This window comes from Poecilia reticulata, chromosome 10 (genome assembly GCF_904066995.2).
Source record: "Poecilia reticulata chromosome 10, P_reticulata-male-v2, whole genome shotgun sequence".
Lineage (NCBI taxonomy): Eukaryota > Metazoa > Chordata > Actinopteri > Cyprinodontiformes > Poeciliidae > Poecilia > Poecilia reticulata.
In genome coordinates this window covers 20,255,489-20,274,591 of record NC_088839.1, presented here as the reverse complement: position 1 = coordinate 20,274,591, position 19,103 = coordinate 20,255,489, and the positions used below count along the sequence as shown (strand labels likewise).

At 43.3% G+C, this 19,103-nt stretch overlaps 51 non-coding genes across 51 annotated transcripts; all 51 read left to right on the top strand.

Annotated features, from left to right (window-relative positions):
- The first annotated feature begins 1,751 nt into the window (after nt 1-1,751).
- On the top strand, nt 1,752-1,823 carry trnaf-gaa (transfer RNA phenylalanine (anticodon GAA)). The gene has a single exon. It is a non-coding gene; the product is annotated as a tRNA-Phe (tRNA).
- A 240-nt stretch (nt 1,824-2,063) lies between these two features.
- trnaf-gaa (transfer RNA phenylalanine (anticodon GAA)) lies at nt 2,064-2,135 on the top strand. The gene has a single exon. It is a non-coding gene; the product is annotated as a tRNA-Phe (tRNA).
- A 240-nt stretch (nt 2,136-2,375) lies between these two features.
- Nucleotides 2,376-2,448, top strand: trnaf-gaa (transfer RNA phenylalanine (anticodon GAA)). The gene has a single exon. It is a non-coding gene; the product is annotated as a tRNA-Phe (tRNA).
- A 232-nt stretch (nt 2,449-2,680) lies between these two features.
- trnaf-gaa (transfer RNA phenylalanine (anticodon GAA)) lies at nt 2,681-2,753 on the top strand. Its single transcript has one exon. It is a non-coding gene; the product is annotated as a tRNA-Phe (tRNA).
- Nucleotides 2,754-3,278: 525 nt separating this feature from the next.
- trnaf-gaa (transfer RNA phenylalanine (anticodon GAA)) lies at nt 3,279-3,351 on the top strand. The gene has a single exon. It is a non-coding gene; the product is annotated as a tRNA-Phe (tRNA).
- Nucleotides 3,352-3,583: 232 nt separating this feature from the next.
- On the top strand, nt 3,584-3,656 carry trnaf-gaa (transfer RNA phenylalanine (anticodon GAA)). Its single transcript has one exon. It is a non-coding gene; the product is annotated as a tRNA-Phe (tRNA).
- A 232-nt stretch (nt 3,657-3,888) lies between these two features.
- Nucleotides 3,889-3,961, top strand: trnaf-gaa (transfer RNA phenylalanine (anticodon GAA)). The gene has a single exon. It is a non-coding gene; the product is annotated as a tRNA-Phe (tRNA).
- A 232-nt stretch (nt 3,962-4,193) lies between these two features.
- On the top strand, nt 4,194-4,266 carry trnaf-gaa (transfer RNA phenylalanine (anticodon GAA)). The gene has a single exon. It is a non-coding gene; the product is annotated as a tRNA-Phe (tRNA).
- A 232-nt stretch (nt 4,267-4,498) lies between these two features.
- On the top strand, nt 4,499-4,571 carry trnaf-gaa (transfer RNA phenylalanine (anticodon GAA)). Its single transcript has one exon. It is a non-coding gene; the product is annotated as a tRNA-Phe (tRNA).
- Nucleotides 4,572-4,770: 199 nt separating this feature from the next.
- On the top strand, nt 4,771-4,843 carry trnaf-gaa (transfer RNA phenylalanine (anticodon GAA)). The gene has a single exon. It is a non-coding gene; the product is annotated as a tRNA-Phe (tRNA).
- A 232-nt stretch (nt 4,844-5,075) lies between these two features.
- Nucleotides 5,076-5,148, top strand: trnaf-gaa (transfer RNA phenylalanine (anticodon GAA)). Its single transcript has one exon. It is a non-coding gene; the product is annotated as a tRNA-Phe (tRNA).
- Nucleotides 5,149-5,380: 232 nt separating this feature from the next.
- trnaf-gaa (transfer RNA phenylalanine (anticodon GAA)) lies at nt 5,381-5,453 on the top strand. Its single transcript has one exon. It is a non-coding gene; the product is annotated as a tRNA-Phe (tRNA).
- Nucleotides 5,454-5,685: 232 nt separating this feature from the next.
- trnaf-gaa (transfer RNA phenylalanine (anticodon GAA)) lies at nt 5,686-5,758 on the top strand. The gene has a single exon. It is a non-coding gene; the product is annotated as a tRNA-Phe (tRNA).
- Nucleotides 5,759-5,990: 232 nt separating this feature from the next.
- On the top strand, nt 5,991-6,063 carry trnaf-gaa (transfer RNA phenylalanine (anticodon GAA)). Its single transcript has one exon. It is a non-coding gene; the product is annotated as a tRNA-Phe (tRNA).
- A 232-nt stretch (nt 6,064-6,295) lies between these two features.
- trnaf-gaa (transfer RNA phenylalanine (anticodon GAA)) lies at nt 6,296-6,368 on the top strand. Its single transcript has one exon. It is a non-coding gene; the product is annotated as a tRNA-Phe (tRNA).
- Nucleotides 6,369-6,599: 231 nt separating this feature from the next.
- On the top strand, nt 6,600-6,672 carry trnaf-gaa (transfer RNA phenylalanine (anticodon GAA)). Its single transcript has one exon. It is a non-coding gene; the product is annotated as a tRNA-Phe (tRNA).
- A 232-nt stretch (nt 6,673-6,904) lies between these two features.
- Nucleotides 6,905-6,977, top strand: trnaf-gaa (transfer RNA phenylalanine (anticodon GAA)). Its single transcript has one exon. It is a non-coding gene; the product is annotated as a tRNA-Phe (tRNA).
- Nucleotides 6,978-7,209: 232 nt separating this feature from the next.
- Nucleotides 7,210-7,282, top strand: trnaf-gaa (transfer RNA phenylalanine (anticodon GAA)). Its single transcript has one exon. It is a non-coding gene; the product is annotated as a tRNA-Phe (tRNA).
- Nucleotides 7,283-7,514: 232 nt separating this feature from the next.
- trnaf-gaa (transfer RNA phenylalanine (anticodon GAA)) lies at nt 7,515-7,587 on the top strand. The gene has a single exon. It is a non-coding gene; the product is annotated as a tRNA-Phe (tRNA).
- Nucleotides 7,588-7,818: 231 nt separating this feature from the next.
- trnaf-gaa (transfer RNA phenylalanine (anticodon GAA)) lies at nt 7,819-7,891 on the top strand. Its single transcript has one exon. It is a non-coding gene; the product is annotated as a tRNA-Phe (tRNA).
- A 232-nt stretch (nt 7,892-8,123) lies between these two features.
- On the top strand, nt 8,124-8,196 carry trnaf-gaa (transfer RNA phenylalanine (anticodon GAA)). Its single transcript has one exon. It is a non-coding gene; the product is annotated as a tRNA-Phe (tRNA).
- A 231-nt stretch (nt 8,197-8,427) lies between these two features.
- On the top strand, nt 8,428-8,500 carry trnaf-gaa (transfer RNA phenylalanine (anticodon GAA)). The gene has a single exon. It is a non-coding gene; the product is annotated as a tRNA-Phe (tRNA).
- A 232-nt stretch (nt 8,501-8,732) lies between these two features.
- trnaf-gaa (transfer RNA phenylalanine (anticodon GAA)) lies at nt 8,733-8,805 on the top strand. The gene has a single exon. It is a non-coding gene; the product is annotated as a tRNA-Phe (tRNA).
- Nucleotides 8,806-9,036: 231 nt separating this feature from the next.
- trnaf-gaa (transfer RNA phenylalanine (anticodon GAA)) lies at nt 9,037-9,109 on the top strand. The gene has a single exon. It is a non-coding gene; the product is annotated as a tRNA-Phe (tRNA).
- A 232-nt stretch (nt 9,110-9,341) lies between these two features.
- Nucleotides 9,342-9,414, top strand: trnaf-gaa (transfer RNA phenylalanine (anticodon GAA)). The gene has a single exon. It is a non-coding gene; the product is annotated as a tRNA-Phe (tRNA).
- Nucleotides 9,415-9,646: 232 nt separating this feature from the next.
- Nucleotides 9,647-9,719, top strand: trnaf-gaa (transfer RNA phenylalanine (anticodon GAA)). The gene has a single exon. It is a non-coding gene; the product is annotated as a tRNA-Phe (tRNA).
- Nucleotides 9,720-9,950: 231 nt separating this feature from the next.
- trnaf-gaa (transfer RNA phenylalanine (anticodon GAA)) lies at nt 9,951-10,023 on the top strand. The gene has a single exon. It is a non-coding gene; the product is annotated as a tRNA-Phe (tRNA).
- A 232-nt stretch (nt 10,024-10,255) lies between these two features.
- Nucleotides 10,256-10,328, top strand: trnaf-gaa (transfer RNA phenylalanine (anticodon GAA)). Its single transcript has one exon. It is a non-coding gene; the product is annotated as a tRNA-Phe (tRNA).
- A 231-nt stretch (nt 10,329-10,559) lies between these two features.
- Nucleotides 10,560-10,632, top strand: trnaf-gaa (transfer RNA phenylalanine (anticodon GAA)). The gene has a single exon. It is a non-coding gene; the product is annotated as a tRNA-Phe (tRNA).
- A 232-nt stretch (nt 10,633-10,864) lies between these two features.
- Nucleotides 10,865-10,937, top strand: trnaf-gaa (transfer RNA phenylalanine (anticodon GAA)). The gene has a single exon. It is a non-coding gene; the product is annotated as a tRNA-Phe (tRNA).
- A 199-nt stretch (nt 10,938-11,136) lies between these two features.
- On the top strand, nt 11,137-11,209 carry trnaf-gaa (transfer RNA phenylalanine (anticodon GAA)). Its single transcript has one exon. It is a non-coding gene; the product is annotated as a tRNA-Phe (tRNA).
- Nucleotides 11,210-11,440: 231 nt separating this feature from the next.
- On the top strand, nt 11,441-11,513 carry trnaf-gaa (transfer RNA phenylalanine (anticodon GAA)). The gene has a single exon. It is a non-coding gene; the product is annotated as a tRNA-Phe (tRNA).
- Nucleotides 11,514-11,745: 232 nt separating this feature from the next.
- On the top strand, nt 11,746-11,818 carry trnaf-gaa (transfer RNA phenylalanine (anticodon GAA)). The gene has a single exon. It is a non-coding gene; the product is annotated as a tRNA-Phe (tRNA).
- Nucleotides 11,819-12,050: 232 nt separating this feature from the next.
- On the top strand, nt 12,051-12,123 carry trnaf-gaa (transfer RNA phenylalanine (anticodon GAA)). The gene has a single exon. It is a non-coding gene; the product is annotated as a tRNA-Phe (tRNA).
- A 231-nt stretch (nt 12,124-12,354) lies between these two features.
- Nucleotides 12,355-12,427, top strand: trnaf-gaa (transfer RNA phenylalanine (anticodon GAA)). Its single transcript has one exon. It is a non-coding gene; the product is annotated as a tRNA-Phe (tRNA).
- A 231-nt stretch (nt 12,428-12,658) lies between these two features.
- trnaf-gaa (transfer RNA phenylalanine (anticodon GAA)) lies at nt 12,659-12,731 on the top strand. Its single transcript has one exon. It is a non-coding gene; the product is annotated as a tRNA-Phe (tRNA).
- A 232-nt stretch (nt 12,732-12,963) lies between these two features.
- On the top strand, nt 12,964-13,036 carry trnaf-gaa (transfer RNA phenylalanine (anticodon GAA)). Its single transcript has one exon. It is a non-coding gene; the product is annotated as a tRNA-Phe (tRNA).
- A 231-nt stretch (nt 13,037-13,267) lies between these two features.
- trnaf-gaa (transfer RNA phenylalanine (anticodon GAA)) lies at nt 13,268-13,340 on the top strand. The gene has a single exon. It is a non-coding gene; the product is annotated as a tRNA-Phe (tRNA).
- Nucleotides 13,341-13,571: 231 nt separating this feature from the next.
- Nucleotides 13,572-13,644, top strand: trnaf-gaa (transfer RNA phenylalanine (anticodon GAA)). The gene has a single exon. It is a non-coding gene; the product is annotated as a tRNA-Phe (tRNA).
- A 232-nt stretch (nt 13,645-13,876) lies between these two features.
- Nucleotides 13,877-13,949, top strand: trnaf-gaa (transfer RNA phenylalanine (anticodon GAA)). Its single transcript has one exon. It is a non-coding gene; the product is annotated as a tRNA-Phe (tRNA).
- Nucleotides 13,950-14,181: 232 nt separating this feature from the next.
- Nucleotides 14,182-14,254, top strand: trnaf-gaa (transfer RNA phenylalanine (anticodon GAA)). The gene has a single exon. It is a non-coding gene; the product is annotated as a tRNA-Phe (tRNA).
- Nucleotides 14,255-14,485: 231 nt separating this feature from the next.
- Nucleotides 14,486-14,558, top strand: trnaf-gaa (transfer RNA phenylalanine (anticodon GAA)). The gene has a single exon. It is a non-coding gene; the product is annotated as a tRNA-Phe (tRNA).
- A 232-nt stretch (nt 14,559-14,790) lies between these two features.
- On the top strand, nt 14,791-14,863 carry trnaf-gaa (transfer RNA phenylalanine (anticodon GAA)). The gene has a single exon. It is a non-coding gene; the product is annotated as a tRNA-Phe (tRNA).
- Nucleotides 14,864-15,095: 232 nt separating this feature from the next.
- Nucleotides 15,096-15,168, top strand: trnaf-gaa (transfer RNA phenylalanine (anticodon GAA)). Its single transcript has one exon. It is a non-coding gene; the product is annotated as a tRNA-Phe (tRNA).
- A 199-nt stretch (nt 15,169-15,367) lies between these two features.
- Nucleotides 15,368-15,440, top strand: trnaf-gaa (transfer RNA phenylalanine (anticodon GAA)). Its single transcript has one exon. It is a non-coding gene; the product is annotated as a tRNA-Phe (tRNA).
- A 232-nt stretch (nt 15,441-15,672) lies between these two features.
- trnaf-gaa (transfer RNA phenylalanine (anticodon GAA)) lies at nt 15,673-15,745 on the top strand. The gene has a single exon. It is a non-coding gene; the product is annotated as a tRNA-Phe (tRNA).
- A 232-nt stretch (nt 15,746-15,977) lies between these two features.
- On the top strand, nt 15,978-16,050 carry trnaf-gaa (transfer RNA phenylalanine (anticodon GAA)). The gene has a single exon. It is a non-coding gene; the product is annotated as a tRNA-Phe (tRNA).
- A 232-nt stretch (nt 16,051-16,282) lies between these two features.
- On the top strand, nt 16,283-16,355 carry trnaf-gaa (transfer RNA phenylalanine (anticodon GAA)). Its single transcript has one exon. It is a non-coding gene; the product is annotated as a tRNA-Phe (tRNA).
- A 232-nt stretch (nt 16,356-16,587) lies between these two features.
- On the top strand, nt 16,588-16,660 carry trnaf-gaa (transfer RNA phenylalanine (anticodon GAA)). Its single transcript has one exon. It is a non-coding gene; the product is annotated as a tRNA-Phe (tRNA).
- A 232-nt stretch (nt 16,661-16,892) lies between these two features.
- Nucleotides 16,893-16,965, top strand: trnaf-gaa (transfer RNA phenylalanine (anticodon GAA)). The gene has a single exon. It is a non-coding gene; the product is annotated as a tRNA-Phe (tRNA).
- A 232-nt stretch (nt 16,966-17,197) lies between these two features.
- Nucleotides 17,198-17,270, top strand: trnaf-gaa (transfer RNA phenylalanine (anticodon GAA)). The gene has a single exon. It is a non-coding gene; the product is annotated as a tRNA-Phe (tRNA).
- Nucleotides 17,271-19,103: the final 1,833 nt, after the last annotated feature.

Genomic DNA, 19,103 nt, shown 5'->3' with positions numbered 1-19,103 from the left:
TATTATTATTATTATTATTATTATAAAAATTGAGAATAATAGCATTATTCATAAAAAATTCTCAAGACCTCCAGAATCTTTCTGTAATAAATCAACAATGTACAAGTTAATTTTCATACTACTAAGGTTCTTAAATAACTTGTTTCTTTGAATCCTGTAATTCCTGTAATGCAGAATAACATGTTATATTATATCACCTGGGCTGCACAGTGGCGCAGTTGGTAGAGCTGTTGCCTTGCAGCAAGAAGGTTCTGGGTTCGATTCCCGGCCTGTGGTCTTTCTGCGTGGAGTTTGCATGTTCTCCCTGTGCGTTGCGTGGGTTTTCTCCGGGTACTCCAGTTTCCTCCCACAGTCCAAAAACATGACTGTCAGGTTAATTGGCCTCTCCAAATTGCCCCTAGGTGTGAGTGTGTGTGTGCATGGTTGTGTGTCCTGTGTGTCTCTGTGTTGCCCTGCGACAGACTGGCGACCTGTCCAGGGTGTACCCCGCCTCTCGCCCGAAACGTTGGCTGGAGATGGGCACCAGCACCCCTCCCGACCCCACTGAGGGAAAAAGGGTGCAAGAAAATGGATGGATGGATGGATTATATCACCTTCCCCACAATCACATTTCCCCATCTGATGTTTCCTTATTTTTTAAAAATGAGCTATTCTGTACAGTATGTCCAATTCTAAGTTCAGAAATAATTACATAATAATTATAAACCGAAACTCCATTACTAATCCTTTTCCAAATTTCAATTCGAAACTGTGGTGCAACAATCGCTGTTCCTAACCTATTAGTTATATTTTGTGATGCATATATGTAAACAGCTATAAAACTGATTTATGTATTCTTCTACAATATATTTATTCATAATAAAATAATTATCTTTGTTCTTCATTTCTAATAATGAAAAATCTACTTTAGCACCAGAAAGTATCCAAGATGGTATTGCAGATACAGAAATTGTCTGACATATATTTAATTGGTCTATATAAATTTCATTAACTTTAGAATTTACTATGCATAATGTATTCTTTTCCTTTTCCTAACCATGTATAAGCACCTCTTATGTTCGATGATTATTTCTTTGTTCATGCAAATTAGATGATTAGTTAAAAGATAACTGATCCCATATTAATTTAAGAGGCATTTCTCCCATTTCAACATGCATGGCTGCTGTTGGAAACTTCTTAAAAGCACCAGTAAAGATACATGAAGCAATAACATTTAAAATAACTCTCATACCAAATTATAAACAACATAACCATTAGTCCAAGACTTACCTAATTAAGCCACTGAAGATGGATTTCAATTAAATTCTATCAGAACCAATCAGGTCCAGCAAAACATATCATCACAGTTAACACCTTCATACATTTATCTATTCTTTTCTAAATGTTTACACACACTGTCTTTCATTCATTAAACCACAACCCAATGAAATTATATTGTTTAACTGTATCAAAATCCTGATCATAGATTTTGATATAATTTTCAAATAGCTCACTTTGCGGTTTTGGTACTTGAGAAATCACGGAAATAGCTTAGCAGGGAAAGCATTGTCGTCAATCTCGACCTTTGCTGAGGTCGGGTTTGTCAAAAAGGCCTGCTTTTATTCGATGCAAAGCTTTCTTGCTCTAACGAGACCTTTCTTGTCATCTGACAACTACCTTTCATGACCTCATTATCAACAGTGTCAACTTATGCTTGGCCTGTTGGCAAGCCTTATGAACGATCGCTGTGAGGTTTTGGAACTGGAGACATTGCTGAAATAGCTCAGCTGGGAGAGCATCAGACTGAAGATCTGAAGGTCCCTGTTCAAACCTGGGTTTTGGCAAATCTTATAAATGTTAACACATTACTAAAAGGCATTGTGGTCAACTTCGACCTTCGCTGAGGTAGGGTTTACCAAAAAGGCCTGCTAATATTCAATACAACGCTTTCTTGCTTTAGAGAGACTTTTCCTGTCATCAGACAACTACCTTTCATGACTTCATTATCAACAGTGTCAACTTATGCTTGGCCTGTTGGCAAGCCTTATGAACGATCGCTGTGAGGTTTTGGAACTGGAGACATCGCCGAAATAGCTCAGCTGGGAGAGCATCAGACTGAAGATCTGAAGGTCCCTGTTCAAACCTGGGTTTTGGCAAATCTTATAAATGTTAACACATTACTAAAAGGCATTGTGGTCAACTTCGACCTTCGCTGAGGTAGGGTTTACCAAAAAGGCCTGCTAATATTCAATACAACGCTTTCTTGCTTTAGAGAGACTTTTCCTGTCATCAGACAACTACCTTTCATGACTTCATTTTCAACAGTGTCAACTTATGCTTGGCCTGTTGGCAAGACCCATGAAGGATAGCTGTGCGGTTTTGGCAATGGAGACATCGCCGAAATAGCTCAGCTGGGAGAGCGTCAGACTGAAGATCTGAAGGTCCCTGGTTCAATCCCGGGTTTTGGCAAATATTATAAACGCCAAAAGATTTCTAAAAGGCATTGTGGTAAATCTCGACCTTCACTGAGGTAGGGTTTGCCAAAAAGGCCTGCTATTATTCAATACAATGCTTTAGAGAGACTTTTTCTATCATCACACAACTACCTTTCATGACTCCAGTATCAACAGTGTAAACTTAGGCTTGGCCTGTTCGCAAGCCCCATGAACGATGGCTGTGCAGTTTTGGCACTAGAGACATTGCCGAAATAGCTCAGCTGGGAGAGCGTCAGACTGAAGATCTGAAGGTCCCTGGTTCAAACCCGGGTTTCGGCAAATATTATAGACGTCAAGAGATTTCTAAAAGGCATTGTGGTAAATCTCGACCTTCCCTGAGGTAGGGTTTGCCAAAAAGGCCTGCTATTATTCAATACAATGCTTTAGAGAGACTTTTCCTGTCATCAGACAACTACCTTTCATGACTTCATTATCAAAAGTGTCAACTTAAGCTTGGCCTGTTGGCAAGCCCCATGAACGATGGCTGTGCAGTTTTGGCACTTGAGACATCGCCGAAATAGCTCAGCTGGGAGAGCGTCAGACTGAAGATCTGAAGGTCCCGGGTTTTGGCAAATATTACAGACGTCAAGAGATTTCTAAAAGGCATTGTAGTAAATCTCGACCTTCCCTGAGGTAGGGTTTGCCAAAAAGGCCTGCTATTATTCAATACAATGCTTTAGAGAGACTTTTCCTGTCATCACACAACTACCTTTCATGACTTCATTATCAACAGTGTCAACTTAAGCTTGGCCTGTTGGCAAGACCCATGAAGGATCTCTGTGCGGTTTTGGCAATGGAGACATCGCCGAAATAGCTCAGCTGGGAGAGCGTCAGACTGAAGATCTGAAGGTCCCTGGTTCAAACCCGGGTTTCGGCAAATATTATAGACGTCAAGAGATTTCTAAAAGGCATTGTGGTAAATCTCGACCTTCCCTGAGGTAGGGTTTGCCAAAAAGGCCTGCTATTATTCAATACAATGCTTTAGAGAGACATTTCCTGTCATCAGACAACTACCTTTCATGACTTCATTATCAAAAGTGTCAACTTAAGCTTGGCCTGTTGGCAAGACCCATGAAGGATCGCTGTGCGGTTTTGGCAAAGGAGACATTGCCGAAATAGCTCAGCTGGGAGAGCGTCAGACTGAAGATCTGAAGGTCCCTGGTTCAATCCCAGGTTTCGGCAAATATTGTAAACGCCAAAAGATTTCTAAAAGGCATTGTGGTAAATCTCGACCTTAACTGAGGTAGGGTTTGCCAAAAAGGCCTGCTATTATTCAATACAATGCTTTAGAGAGACTTTTTCTGTCATCACACAACTACCTTTCATGACTTCATTATAAACAGTGTCAACTTAAGCTTGGCCTGTTGGCAAGACCCATGAAGGATCTCTGTGCGGTTTTGGCAATGGAGACATCGCCGAAATAGCTCAGCTGGGAGAGCGTCAGACTGAAGATCTGAAGGTCCCTGGTTCAATCCCGGGTTTCGGCAAATATTATAGACGTCAAGAGATTACTAAAAGGCATTGTAGTAAATCTCGACCTTCCCTGAGGTAGGGTTTGCCAAAAAGGCCTGCTATTATTCAATACAATGCTTTAGAGAGACTTTTCCTGTCATCAGACAACTACCTTTCATGACTCCAGTATCAACAGTGTAAACTTAGGCTTGGCCTGTTGGCAAGCCCCATGAACGATGGCTGTGTAGTTTTGGCACTAGAGACATCGCCGAAATAGCTCAGCTGGGAGAGCGTCAGACTGAAGATCTGAAGGTCCCTGGTTCAAACCCGGGTTTCGGCAAATATTACAGACGTCAAGAGATTTCTGAAAGACATTGTAGTAAATCTCGACCTTCCCTGAGGTAGGGTTTGCCAAAAAGGCCTGCTATTATTCAATACAATGCTTTAGAGAGACTTTTCCTGTCATCAGACAACTACCTTTCATGACTTCATTATCAAAAGTGTCAACTTAAGCTTGGCCTGTTGGCAAGCCCCACGAACGATGGCTGTGCAGTTTTGGCACTTGAGACATCGCCGAAATAGCTCAGCTGGGAGAGCGTCAGACTGAAGATCTGAAGGTCCCTGGTTCAAACCCGGGTTTCGGCAAATATTATAGACGTCAAGAGATTTCTAAAAGGCATTGTGGTAAATCTCGACCTTCCCTGAGGTAGGGTTTGCCAAAAAGGCCTGCTATTATTCAATACAATGCTTTACAATGACTTCATTATCAAAAGTGTCAACTTAAGCTTGGCCTGTTGGCAAGACCCATGAAGGATCGCTGTGCGGTTTTGGCAATGGAGACATCGCCGAAATAGCTCAGCTGGGAGAGCGTCAGACTGAAGATCTGAAGGTCCCTGGTTCAATCCCGGGTTTCGGCAAATATTATAAACGCCAAAAGATTTCTAAAAGGCATTGTGGTAAATCTCGACCTTAACTGAGGTCGGGTTTGCCAAAAAGGCCTGCTATTATTCAATACAATGCTTTAGAGAGACTTTTCCTGTCATCAGACAACTACCTTTCATGACTTCATTATCAAAAGTGTCAACTTAAGCTTGGCCTGTTGGCAAGCCCCATGAACGATGGCTGTGCAGTTTTGGCACTAGTGACATCGCCGAAATAGCTCAGCTGGGAGAGCGTCAGACTGAAGATCTGAAGGTCCCTGGTTCAAACCCGGGTTTCGGCAAATATTACAGACGTCAAGAGATTTCTAAAAGGCATTGTAGTAAATCTCGACCTTCCCTGAGGTAGGGTTTGCCAAAAAGGCCTGCTATTATTCAATACAATGCTTTAGAGAGACTTTTCCTGTCATCAGACAACTACCTTTCATGACTCCAGTATCAACAGTGTAAACTTAGGCTTGGCATGTTGGCAAGCCCCATGAACGATGGCTGTGTAGTTTTGGCACTGGAGACATCGCCGAAATAGCTCAGCTGGGAGAGCGTCAGACTGAAGATCTGAAGGTCCCTGGTTCAAACCCGGGTTTCGGCAAATATTACGGACGTCAAGAGATTTCTAAAAGGCATTGTAGTAAATCTCGACCTTCCCTGAGGTAGGGTTTGCCAAAAAGGCCTGCTATTATTCAATACAATGCTTTAGAGAGACTTTTCCTGTCATCAGACAACTACCTATCATGACTCCAGTATCAACAGTGTAAACTTAGGCTTGGCATGTTGGCAAGCCCCATGAACGATGGCTGTGTAGTTTTGGCACTGGAGACATCGCCGAAATAGCTCAGCTGGGAGAGCGTCAGACTGAAGATCTGAAGGTCCCTGGTTCAAACCCGGGTTTCGGCAAATATTACAGACGTCAAGAGATTTCTAAAAGGCATTGTAGTAAATCTCGACCTTCCCTGAGGTAGGGTTTGCCAAAAAGGCCTGCTATTATTCAATACAATGCTTTAGAGAGACTTTTCCTGTCATCAGACAACTACCTTTCATGACTTCATTATCAAAAGTGTCAACTTAAGCTTGGCCTGTTGGCAAGCCCCATGAACGATGGCTGTGCAGTTTTGGCACTTGAGACATCGCCGAAATAGCTCAGCTGGGAGAGCGTCAGACTGAAGATCTGAAGGTCCCTGATTCAATCCCGGGTTTCGGCAAATATTATAAACGCCAAAAGATTTCTAAAAGGCATTGTGGTAAATCTCGACCTTAACTGAGGTAGGGTTTGCCAAAAAGGCCTGCTATTATTCAATACAATGCTTTAGAGAGACTTTTTCTGTCATCACACAACTACCTTTCATGACTTCATTATCAACAGTGTCAACTTAAGCTTGGCCTGTTGGCAAGACCCATGAAGGATCTCTGTGCGGTTTTGGCAATGGAGACATCGCCGAAATAGCTCAGCTGGGAGAGCGTCAGACTGAAGATCTGAAGGTCCCTGGTTCAATCCCGGGTTTCGGCAAATATTATAAACGGCAAAAGATTTCTAAAAGGATTTGTGGTAAATCTCGACCTTCACTGAGGTAGGGTTTGCCAAAAGGCCTGCTATTATTCAATACAATGCTTTAGAGAGACTTTTTCTGTCATCACACAACTACCTTTCATGACTCCAGTATCAACAGTGTAAACTTAGGCTTGGCCTGTTGGCAAGCCCCATGAACGATGGCTGTGCAGTTTTGGCACTTGAGACATCGCCGAAATAGCTCAGCTGGGAGAGCGTCAGACTGAAGATCTGAAGGTCCCTGGTTCAATCCCGGGTTTCGGCAAATATTATAGACGTCAAGAGATTTCTAAAAGGCATTGTGGTAAATCTCGACCTTCCCTGAGGTAGGGTTTGCCAAAAAGGCCTGCTATTATTCAATACAATGCTTTAGAGAGACTTTTCCTGTCATCAGACAACTACCTTTCATGACTCCAGTATCAACAGTGTAAACTTAGGCTTGGCATGTTGGCAAGCCCCATGAACGATGGCTGTGTAGTTTTGGCACTGGAGACATCGCCGAAATAGCTCAGCTGGGAGAGCGTCAGACTGAAGATCTGAAGGTCCCTGGTTCAAACCCGGGTTTCGGCAAATATTACAGACGTCAAGAGATTTCTAAAAGGCATTGTAGTAAATCTCGACCTTCCCTGAGGTAGGGTTTGCCAAAAAGGCCTGCTATTATTCAATACAATGCTTTAGAGAGACTTTTCCTGTCATCAGACAACTACCTTTCATGACTTCATTATCAAAAGTGTCAACTTAAGCTTGGCCTGTTGGCAAGCCCCATGAACGATGGCTGTGCAGTTTTGGCACTTGAGACATCGCCGAAATAGCTCAGCTGGGAGAGCGTCAGACTGAAGATCTGAAGGTCCCTGGTTCAATCCTGGGTTTCGGCAAATATTATAAACGCCAAAAGATTTCTAAAAGGCATTGTGGTAAATCTCGACCTTAACTGAGGTAGGGTTTGCCAAAAAGGCCTGCTATTATTCAATACAATGCTTTAGAGAGACTTTTTCTGTCATCACACAACTACCTTTCATGACTTCATTATCAACAGTGTCAACTTAAGCTTGGCCTGTTGGCAAGACCCATGAAGGATCTCTGTGCGGTTTTGGCAATGGAGACATCGCCGAAATAGCTCAGCTGGGAGAGCGTCAGACTGAAGATCTGAAGGTCCCTGGTTCAATCCCGGGTTTCGGCAAATATTATAAACGGCAAAAGATTTCTAAAAGGATTTGTGGTAAATCTCGACCTTCACTGAGGTAGGGTTTGCCAAAAGGCCTGCTATTATTCAATACAATGCTTTAGAGAGACTTTTCCTGTCATCAGACAACTACCTTTCATGACTTCATTATCAAAAGTGTCAACTTAAGCTTGGCCTGTTGGCAAGCCCCATGAACGATGGCTGTGCAGTTTTGGCACTAGTGACATCGCCGAAATAGCTCAGCTGGGAGAGCGTCAGACTGAAGATCTGAAGGTCCCTGGTTCAAACCCGGGTTTCGGCAAATATTATAGACGTCAAGAGATTTCTAAAAGGCATTGTGGTAAATCTCGACCTTAACTGAGGTAGGGTTTGCCAAAAAGGCCTGCTATTATTCAATACAATGCTTTAGAGAGACTTTTCCTGTCATCAGACAACTACCTTTCATGACTTCATTATCAAAAGTGTCAACTTAAGCTTAGCCTGTTGGCAAGACCCATGAAGGATCTCTGTGCGGTTTTGGCAATGGAGACATCGCCGAAATAGCTCAGCTGGGAGAGCGTCAGACTGAAGATCTGAAGGTCCCTGGTTCAATCCCGGGTTTCGGCAAATATTATAAACGGCAAAAGATTTCTAAAAGGATTTGTGGTAAATCTCGACCTTCACTGAGGTAGGGTTTGCCAAAAGGCCTGCTATTATTCAATACAATGCTTTAGAGAGACTTTTTCTGTCATCACACAACTACCTTTCATGACTTCATTATCAAAAGTGTCAACTTAAGCTTGGCCTGTTGGCAAGCCCCATGAACGATGGCTGTGCAGTTTTGGCACTAGTGACATCGCCGAAATAGCTCAGCTGGGAGAGCGTCAGACTGAAGATCTGAAGGTCCCTGGTTCAAACCCGGGTTTCGGCAAATATTATAGACGTCAAGAGATTTCTAAAAGGCATTGTGGTAAATCTCGACCTTAACTGAGGTAGGGTTTGCCAAAAAGGCCTGCTATTATTCAATACAATGCTTTAGAGAGACTTTTCCTGTCATCAGACAACTACCTTTCATGACTTCATTATCAAAAGTGTCAACTTAAGCTTGGCCTGTTGGCAAGACCCATGAAGGATCTCTGTGCGGTTTTGGCAATGGAGACATCGCCGAAATAGCTCAGCTGGGAGAGCGTCAGACTGAAGATCTGAAGGTCCCTGGTTCAATCCCGGGTTTCGGCAAATATTATAAACGGCAAAAGATTTCTAAAAGGATTTGTGGTAAATCTCGACCTTCACTGAGGTAGGGTTTGCCAAAAGGCCTGCTATTATTCAATACAATGCTTTAGAGAGACTTTTTCTGTCATCACACAACTACCTTTCATGACTCCAGTATCAACAGTGTAAACTTAGGCTTGGCCTGTTGGCAAGCCCCATGAACGATGGCTGTGCAGTTTTGGCACTAGAGACATCGCCGAAATAGCTCAGCTGGGAGAGCGTCAGACTGAAGATCTGAAGGTCCCTGGTTCAAACCTGGGTTTCGGCAAATATTATAGACGTCAAGAGATTTCTAAAAGGCATTGTAGTAAATCTCGACCTTCCCTGAGGTAGGGTTTGCCAAAAAGGCCTGCTATTATTCAATACAATGCTTTAGAGAGACTTTTCCTGTCATCAGACAACTACCTTTCATGACTCCAGTATCAACAGTGTAAACTTAGGCTTGGCCTGTTGGCAAGCCCCATGAACGATGGCTGTGTAGTTTTGGCACTAGAGACATCGCCGAAATAGCTCAGCTGGGAGAGCGTCAGACTGAAGATCTGAAGGTCCCTGGTTCAAACCTGGGTTTCGGCAAATATTATAGACGTCAAGAGATTTCTAAAAGGCATTGTAGTAAATCTCGACCTTCCCTGAGGTAGGGTTTGCCAAAAAGGCCTGCTATTATTCAATACAATGCTTTAGAGAGACTTTTCCTGTCATCAGACAACTACCTTTCATGACTCCAGTATCAACAGTGTAAACTTAGGCTTGGCCTGTTGGCAAGCCCCATGAACGATGGCTGTGTAGTTTTGGCAATGGAGACATCGCCGAAATAGCTCAGCTGGGAGAGCGTCAGACTGAAGATCTGAAGGTCCCTGGTTCAATCCCGGGTTTCGGCAAATATTATAAACGGCAAAAGATTTCTAAAAGGATTTGTGGTAAATCTCGACCTTCCCTGAGGTAGGGTTTGCCAAAAGGCCTGCTATTATTCAATACAATGCTTTAGAGAGACTTTTCCTGTCATCAGACAACTACCTTTCATGACTTCATTATCAAAAGTGTCAACTTAAGCTTGGCCTGTTGGCAAGCCCCATGAACGATGGCTGTGCAGTTTTGGCACTAGTGACATCGCCGAAATAGCTCAGCTGGGAGAGCGTCAGACTGAAGATCTGAAGGTCCCTGGTTCAAACCCGGGTTTCGGCAAATATTATAGACGTCAAGAGATTTCTAAAAGGCATTGTGGTAAATCTCGACCTTAACTGAGGTAGGGTTTGCCAAAAAGGCCTGCTATTATTCAATACAATGCTTTAGAGAGACTTTTTCTGTCATCACACAACTACCTTTCATGACTTCATTATCAACAGTGTCAACTTAAGCTTGGCCTGTTGGCAAGACCCATGAAGGATCTCTGTGCGGTTTTGGCAATGGAGACATCGCCGAAATAGCTCAGCTGGGAGAGCGTCAGACTGAAGATCTGAAGGTCCCTGGTTCAATCCCGGGTTTCGGCAAATATTATAAACGGCAAAAGATTTCTAAAAGGATTTGTGGTAAATCTCGACCTTCACTGAGGTAGGGTTTGCCAAAAGGCCTGCTATTATTCAATACAATGCTTTAGAGAGACTTTTTCTGTCATCACACAACTACCTTTCATGACTCCAGTATCAACAGTGTAAACTTAGGCTTGGCCTGTTGGCAAGCCCCATGAACGATGGCTGTGCAGTTTTGGCACTTGAGACACCGCCGAAATAGCTCAGCTGGGAGAGCGTCAGACTGAAGATCTGAAGGTCCCTGGTTCAATCCCGGGTTTCGGCAAATATTATAAACGCCAAAAGATTTCTAAAAGGCATTGTGGTGAATCTTGACCTTAACTGAGGTAGGGGTTGCCAAAAGTCCTGCTATTATTCAATACAATGCTTTAGAGAGACTTTTTCTGTCATCACACAACTACCTTTCATGACTCCAGTATCAACAGTGTAAACTTAGGCTTGGCCTGTTGGCAAGCCCCATGAACGATGGCTGTGCAGATTTTGGCACCGGAGACATCGCCGAAATAGCTCAGCTGGGAGAGCGTCAGACTGAAGATCTGAAGGTCCCTGGTTCAAACCCGGGTTTCGGCAAATATTATAGACGTCAAGAGATTTCTAAAAGGCATTGTGGTAAATCTCGACCTTCCCTGAGGTAGGGTTTGCCAAAAAGGCCTGCTATTATTCAATACAATGCTTTACAATGACTTCATTATCAAAAGTGTCAACTTAAGCTTGGCCTGTTGGCAAGACCCATGAAGGATCTCTGTGCGGTTTTGGCAATGGAGACATCGCCGAAATAGCTCAGCTGGGAGAGCGTCAGACTGAAGATCTGAAGGTCCCTGGTTCAATCCCGGGTTTCGGCAAATATTATAAACGCCAAAAGATTTCTAAAAGGATTTGTGGTAAATCTCGACCTTCACTGAGGTAGGGTTTGCCAAAAGGCCTGCTATTATGCAATACAATGCTTTAGAGAGACTTTTTCTGTCATCACACAACTACCTTTCATGACTCCAGTATCAACAGTGTAAACTTAGGCTTGGCCTGTTGGCAAGCCCCATGAACGATGGCTGTGCAGTTTTGGCACTAGAGACATCGCCGAAATAGCTCAGCTGGGAGAGCGTCAGACTGAAGATCTGAAGGTCCCTGGTTCAATCCCGGGTTTCGGCAAATATTATAAACGGCAAAAGATTTCTAAAAGGCATTGTGGTAAATCTCGACCTTAACTGAGGTCGGGTTTGCCAAAAAGGCCTGCTATTATTCAATACAATGCTTTAGAGAGACTTTTCCTGTCATCAGACAACTACCTTTCATGACTTCATTATCAAAAGTGTCAACTTAAGCTTGGCCTGTTGGCAAGCCCCATGAACGATGGCTGTGCAGTTTTGGCACTAGTGACATCGCCGAAATAGCTCAGCTGGGAGAGCGTCAGACTGAAGATCTGAAGGTCCCTGGTTCAAACCCGGGTTTCGGCAAATATTATAGACGTCAAGAGATTTCTAAAAGGCATTGTGGTAAATCTCGACCTTAACTGAGGTAGGGTTTGCCAAAAAGGCCTGCTATTATTCAATACAATGCTTTAGAGAGACTTTTTCTGTCATCACACAACTACCTTTCATGACTTCATTATCAACAGTGTCAACTTAAGCTTGGCCTGTTGGCAAGACCCATGAAGGATCTCTGTGCGGTTTTGGCAATGGAGACATCGCCGAAATAGCTCAGCTGGGAGAGCGTCAGACTGAAGATCTGAAGGTCCCTGGTTCAATCCCGGGTTTCGGCAAATATTATAAACGGCAAAAGATTTCTAAAAGGATTTGTGGTAAATCTCGACCTTCACTGAGGTAGGGTTTGCCAAAAGGCCTGCTATTATGCAATACAATGCTTTAGAGAGACTTTTTCTGTCATCACACAACTACCTTTCATGACTCCAGTATCAACAGTGTAAACTTAGGCTTGGCCTGTTGGCAAGCCCCATGAACGATGGCTGTGCAGTTTTGGCACTAGAGACATCGCCGAAATAGCTCAGCTGGGAGAGCGTCAGACTGAAGATCTGAAGGTCCCTGGTTCAATCCCGGGTTTCGGCAAATATTATAAACGGCAAAAGATTTCTAAAAGGATTTGTGGTAAATCTCGACCTTCACTGAGGTAGGGTTTGCCAAAAGGCCTGCTATTATTCAATACAATGCTTTAGAGAGACTTTTCCTGTCATCAGACAACTACCTTTCATGACTCCAGTATCAACAGTGTAAACTTAGGCTTGGCCTGTTGGCAAGCCCCATGAACGATGGCTGTGTAGTTTTGGCACTGGAGACATCGCCGAAATAGCTCAGCTGGGAGAGCGTCAGACTGAAGATCTGAAGGTCCCTGGTTCAAACCCGGGTTTCGGCAAATATTATAGACGTCAAGAGATTTCTAAAAGGCATTGTGGTAAATCTCGACCTTAACTGAGGTAGGGTTTGCCAAAAAGGCCTGCTATTATTCAATACAATGCTTTAGAGAGACTTTTTCTGTCATCACACAACTACCTTTCATGACTTCATTATCAACAGTGTCAACTTAAGCTTGGCCTGTTGGCAAGACCCATGAAGGATCTCTGTGCGGTTTTGGCAATGGAGACATCGCCGAAATAGCTCAGCTGGGAGAGCGTCAGACTGAAGATCTGAAGGTCCCTGGTTCAATCCTGGGTTTCGGCAAATATTATAAACGGCAAAAGATTTCTAAAAGGATTTGTGGTAAATCTCGACCTTCATTGAGGTAGGGTTTGCCAAAAGGCCTGCTATTATGCAATACAATGCTTTAGAGAGACTTTTTCTGTCATCACACAACTACCTTTCATGACTCCAGTATCAACAGTGTAAACTTAGGCTTGGCCTGTTGGCAAGCCCCATGAACGATGGCTGTGCAGTTTTGGCACTAGAGACATCGCCGAAATAGCTCAGCTGGGAGAGCGTCAGACTGAAGATCTGAAGGTCCCTGGTTCAATCCCGGGTTTCGGCAAATATTATAAACGGCAAAAGATTTCTAAAAGGATTTGTGGTAAATCTCGACCTTCACTGAGGTAGGGTTTGCCAAAAGGCCTGCTATTATTCAATACAATGCTTTAGAGAGACTTTTCCTGTCATCAGACAACTACCTTTCATGACTCCAGTATCAACAGTGTAAACTTAGGCTTGGCCTGTTGGCAAGCCCCATGAACGATGGCTGTGTAGTTTTGGCACTGGAGACATCGCCGAAATAGCTCAGCTGGGAGAGCGTCAGACTGAAGATCTGAAGGTCCCTGGTTCAAACCCGGGTTTCGGCAAATATTACAGACGTCAAGAGATTTCTAAAAGGCATTGTAGTAAATCTCGACCTTCCCTGAGGTAGGGTTTGCCAAAAAGGCCTGCTATTATTCAATACAATGCTTTAGAGAGACTTTTCCTGTCATCAGACAACTACCTTTCATGACTTCATTATCAAAAGTGTCAACTTAAGCTTGGCCTGTTGGCAAGCCCCATGAACGATGGCTGTGCAGTTTTGGCACTAGTGACATCGCCGAAATAGCTCAGCTGGGAGAGCGTCAGACTGAAGATCTGAAGGTCCCTGGTTCAAACCCGGGTTTCGGCAAATATTATAGACGTCAAGAGATTTCTAAAAGGCATTGTGGTAAATCTCGACCTTAACTGAGGTAGGGTTTGCCAAAAAGGCCTGCTATTATTCAATACAATGCTTTAGAGAGACTTTTCCTGTCATCAGACAACTACCTTTCATGACTTCATTATCAAAAGTGTCAACTTAAGCTTGGCCTGTTGGCAAGCCCCATGAACGATGGCTGTGCGGTTTTGGCACTTGAGACATCGCCGAAATAGCTCAGCTGGGAGAGCGTCAGACTGAAGATCTGAAGGTCCCTGGTTCAATCCCGGGTTTCGGCAAATATTATAAACGGCAAAAGATTTCTAAAAGGATTTGTGGTAAATCTCGACCTTCACTGAGGTAGGGTTTGCCAAAAGGCCTGCTATTATTCAATACAATGCTTTAGAGAGACTTTTTCTGTCATCACACAACTACCTTTCATGACTCCAGTATCAACAGTGTAAACTTAGGCTTGGCCTGTTGGCAAGCCCCATGAACGATGGCTGTGCAGTTTTGGCACTAGAGACATCGCCGAAATAGCTCAGCTGGGAGAGCGTCAGACTGAAGATCTGAAGGTCCCTGGTTCAAACCTGGGTTTCGGCAAATATTATAGACGTCAAGAGATTTCTAAAAGGCATTGTAGTAAATCTCGACCTTCCCTGAGGTAGGGTTTGCCAAAAAGGCCTGCTATTATTCAATACAATGCTTTAGAGAGACTTTTCCTGTCATCAGACAACTACCTTTCATGACTCCAGTATCAACAGTGTAAACTTAGGCTTGGCCTGTTGGCAAGCCCCATGAACGATGGCTGTGTAGTTTTGGCACTAGAGACATCGCCGAAATAGCTCAGCTGGGAGAGCGTCAGACTGAAGATCTGAAGGTCCCTGGTTCAAACCCGGGTTTCGGCAAATATTACAGACGTCAAGAGATTTCTAAAAGGCATTGTAGTAAATCTCGACCTTCCCTGAGGTAGGGTTTGCCAAAAAGGCCTGCTATTATTCAATACAATGCTTTAGAGAGACTTTTCCTGTCATCAGACAACTACCTTTCATGACTTCATTATCAAAAGTGTCAACTTAAGCTTGGCCTGTTGGCAAGCCCCATGAACGATGGCTGTGCAGTTTTGGCACTTGAGACATCGCCGAAATAGCTCAGCTGGGAGAGCGTCAGACTGAAGATCTGAAGGTCCCTGGTTCAAACCCGGGTTTCGGCAAATATTATAGACGTCAAGAGATTTCTAAAAGGCATTGTGGTAAATCTCGACCTTCCCTGAGGTAGGGTTTGCCAAAAAGGCCTGCTATTATTCAATACAATGCTTTACAATGACTTCATTATCAAAAGTGTCAACTTAAGCTTGGCCTGTTGGCAAGACCCATGAAGGATCACTGTGCGGTTTTGGCAATGGAGACATCGCCGAAATAGCTCAGCTGGGAGAGCGTCAGACTGAAGATCTGAAGGTCCCTGGTTCAATCCCGGGTTTCGGCAAATATTATAAACGCCAAAAGATTTCTAAAAGGCATTGTGGTAAATCTCGACCTTAACTGAGGTCGCGTTTGCCAAAAAGGCCTGCTATTATTCAATACAATGCTTTAGAGAGACTTTTCCTGTCATCAGACAACTACCTTTCATGACTTCATTATCAAAAGTGTCAACTTAAGCTTGGCCTGTTGGCAAGCCCCATGAACGATGGCTGTGCAGTTTTGGCACTAGTGACATCGCCGAAATAGCTCAGCTGGGAGAGCGTCAGACTGAAGATCTGAAGGTCCCTGGTTCAAACCCGGGTTTCGGCAAATATTATAGACGTCAAGAGATTTCTAAAAGGCATTGTGGTAAATCTCGACCTTCCCTGAGGTAGGGTTTGCCAAAAAGGCCTGCTATTATTCAATACAATGCTTTAGAGAGACTTTTCCTGTCATCAGACAACTACCTTTCATGACTTCATTATCAAAAGTGTCAACTTAAGCTTGGCTTGTTGGCAAGACCCATGAAGGATCGCTGTGCGGTTTTGGCAATGGAGACATCACCGAAATAGCTCAGCTGGGAGAGCGTCAGACTGAAGATCTGAAGGTCCCTGGTTCAATCCCGGGTTTCGGCAAATATTATAAACGCCAAAAGATTTCTAAAAGGCATTGTGGTAAATCTCGACCTTAACTGAGGTAGGGTTTGCCAAAAAGGCCTGCTATTATTCAATACAATGCTTTAGAGAGACTTTTTCTGTCATCACACAACTACCTTTCATGACTTCATTATCAACAGTGTCAACTTAAGCTTGGCCTGTTGGCAAGACCCATGAAGGATCACTGTGCGGTTTTGGCAATAGAGACATCGCCAAAATAGCTCAGCTGGGAGAGCGTCAGACTGAAGATCTGAAGGTCCCTGGTTCAAACCTGGGTTTCGGCAAATATTATAGACGTCAAGAGATTTCTAAAAGGCATTGTGGTAAATCTCGACCTTAACTGAGGTAGGGTTTGCCAAAAAGGCCTGCTATTATTCAATACAATGCTTTAGAGAGACTTTTTCTGTCATCACACAACTACCTTTCATGACTTCATTATCAACAGTGTCAACTTAAGCTTGGCCTGTTGGCAAGACCCATGAAGGATCACTGTGCGGTTTTGGCAATGGAGACATCGCCAAAATAGCTCAGCTGGGAGAGCGTCAGACTGAAGATCTGAAGGTCCCTGGTTCAAACCCGGGTTTCGGCAAATATTATAGACGTCAAGAGATTTCTAAAAGGCATTGTGGTAAATCTCGACCTTCCCTGAGGTAGGGTTTGCCAAAAAGGCCTGCTATTATTCAATACAATGCTTTAGAGAGACTTTTTCTGTCATCACACAACTACCTTTCATGACTTCATTATCAACAGTGTCAACTTAAGCTTGGCCTGTTGGCAAGACCCATGAAGGATCACTGTGCGGTTTTGGCAATGGAGACATCGCCAAAATAGCTCAGCTGGGAGAGCGTCAGACTGAAGATCTGAAGGTCCCTGGTTCAAACCCGGGTTTCGGCAAATATTATAGACGTCAAGAGATTTCTAAAAGGCATTGTGGTAAATCTCGACCTTCCCTGAGGTAGGGTTTGCCAAAAAGGCCTGCTATTATTCAATACAATGCTTTAGAGAGACTTTTTCTGTCATCACACAACTACCTTTCATGACTTCATTATCAACAGTGTCAACTTAAGCTTGGCCTGTTGGCAAGACCCATGAAGGATCACTGTGCGGTTTTGGCAAGGGAGACATCGCCAAAATAGCTCAGCTGGGAGAGCGTCAGACTGAAGATCTGAAGGTCCCTGGTTCAAACCCGGGTTTCGGCAAATATTATAGACGTCAAGAGATTTCTAAAAGGCATTGTGGTAAATCTCGACCTTCCCTGAGGTAGAGTTTGCCATAAAGGCCTGCTATTATTCAATACAATGCTTTAGAGAGACTTTTCCTGTCATCAGACAACTACCTTTCATGACTTCATTATCAAAAGTGTAAAATTAAGCTTGGCCTGTTGGCAAGACCCATGAAGGATCTCTGTGCGGTTTTGGCAATGGAGACATCGCCGATCACACTGAAGATCTGAAGGTCCCTGGTTCAATCCTGGGTTTCGGCAAATCTTAGAAATATCAACACATTACTAAAAGTCATTGTGGTCAATTTCGACCTCTGTTGAGGAAGGGTTCGCCAAAAAGGCCTGCTATTATTAAATACAACGCTTTCTTGCTTTAGAGAGACTTTTCCTGTCCTCACAGAACTACCTGTCATGACTCCATTATCAACAGTGTTAACTTATGCTTGCCCCGTTGGCAAGCCCCATGAGCGATTGCAGTGCGGTTTTGGGACTTCAGACTTTGCCGAAATCGCTCAGCTGGGAGAGCGTCAGGTTGAAGTTCTGAAGGTCCCTGATTCTATCCTGGGTTTCGGCAAATCTTATAAACGTCAAGAAATTACTAAAAGGCATTGTTGTCAATCTTGACCTTCCCTCAGGTAGAGCTTGTCAAATAGGCCTGCTTCTATTCAATACAACGCTTTCTTGCTTTAGCGAGACTTTTCCTGTCATCAGACAACTACCTTTCATGACTCCATTATCAACAGTGTAATAAAAGTGAAATAAAACCCTTCAACATCATGACTGTCTTGCTGTCACTTTCTCAATGGAACTTGTTCATGGGTCAGCTTATACTATGCCCCCATGAATAGCTAGTGTCATGAACTGGCTATGTAGGAAATGTTCCTGTCTAAGCTGTACATAACTTCACAAACATCAGGTTGAGTGATAAAATTTTGACTTCTGCTGAAGTTATATTGAGCCCGTTGGGTAATGTGTAATTTGGTGCTTTAGTTTAAAATGACTCCGAACTGACAAATTTTCCCTCATTCAGAGGAGGTCTTCTGCCTATTCCAAGATGCCATTTTATAGCACAAGCAGTTCTTTTCAATTACAAAATTACAATAAAATTTTAGAAGCACCATATATGTTGAGAATTACTGAACAGTAAATATTCTACCCAAAAATGTCCTGTACAATGCCCGATCTGGCCAATAGTTCAAATACAGTGAGCACTAAATAGGAAACTTAACATTGGGAAAGTCAAGAATTGTGTGGTTTAATTTTGCTATTTGAGTAAACAATGTTCTGCTTTTTCTCACAGATCATTTAAAATAATTTCTGAAAATCATTTGGATTTAAATGTATACCCGGACAACATATTGCTCAAGATACTGCATGCTTCCTATATTGAAAATGCATTTATTAGCTATTTCTGTTTACTTGAATTTGGTCTGTGCAGATTATAGCTCTGTTGTCTTGCAGAAAGAAGGCCCTGGATTGAATTCCAACCTGGGGTTCTAATACATGTAGTCTGCAGGGTCTTCAGGTGCATGTGTGGGTTCTCTGTTGGTACTCCGACTTTTTCCCATACTTTATGATGATGACTGTTAAATGTTCTCAGATGTTTTTTTGTTTTTTTTCTCCCCCCTTATGTAATTATGTGTCCACGTAGTTGGTTGTCCTGTGTGGCCCTGTAATGGGTTGGTGGTCCATCCTGATTGTGCCCTTCTTACCTAATGATGCTGTTTCATTGTGGTTTTGCTGACTGCATAATGAGTTGCAGAGAGGTATTTCAACCAGCTGCATTCCACATTATTCTTGGCTCTGGAAG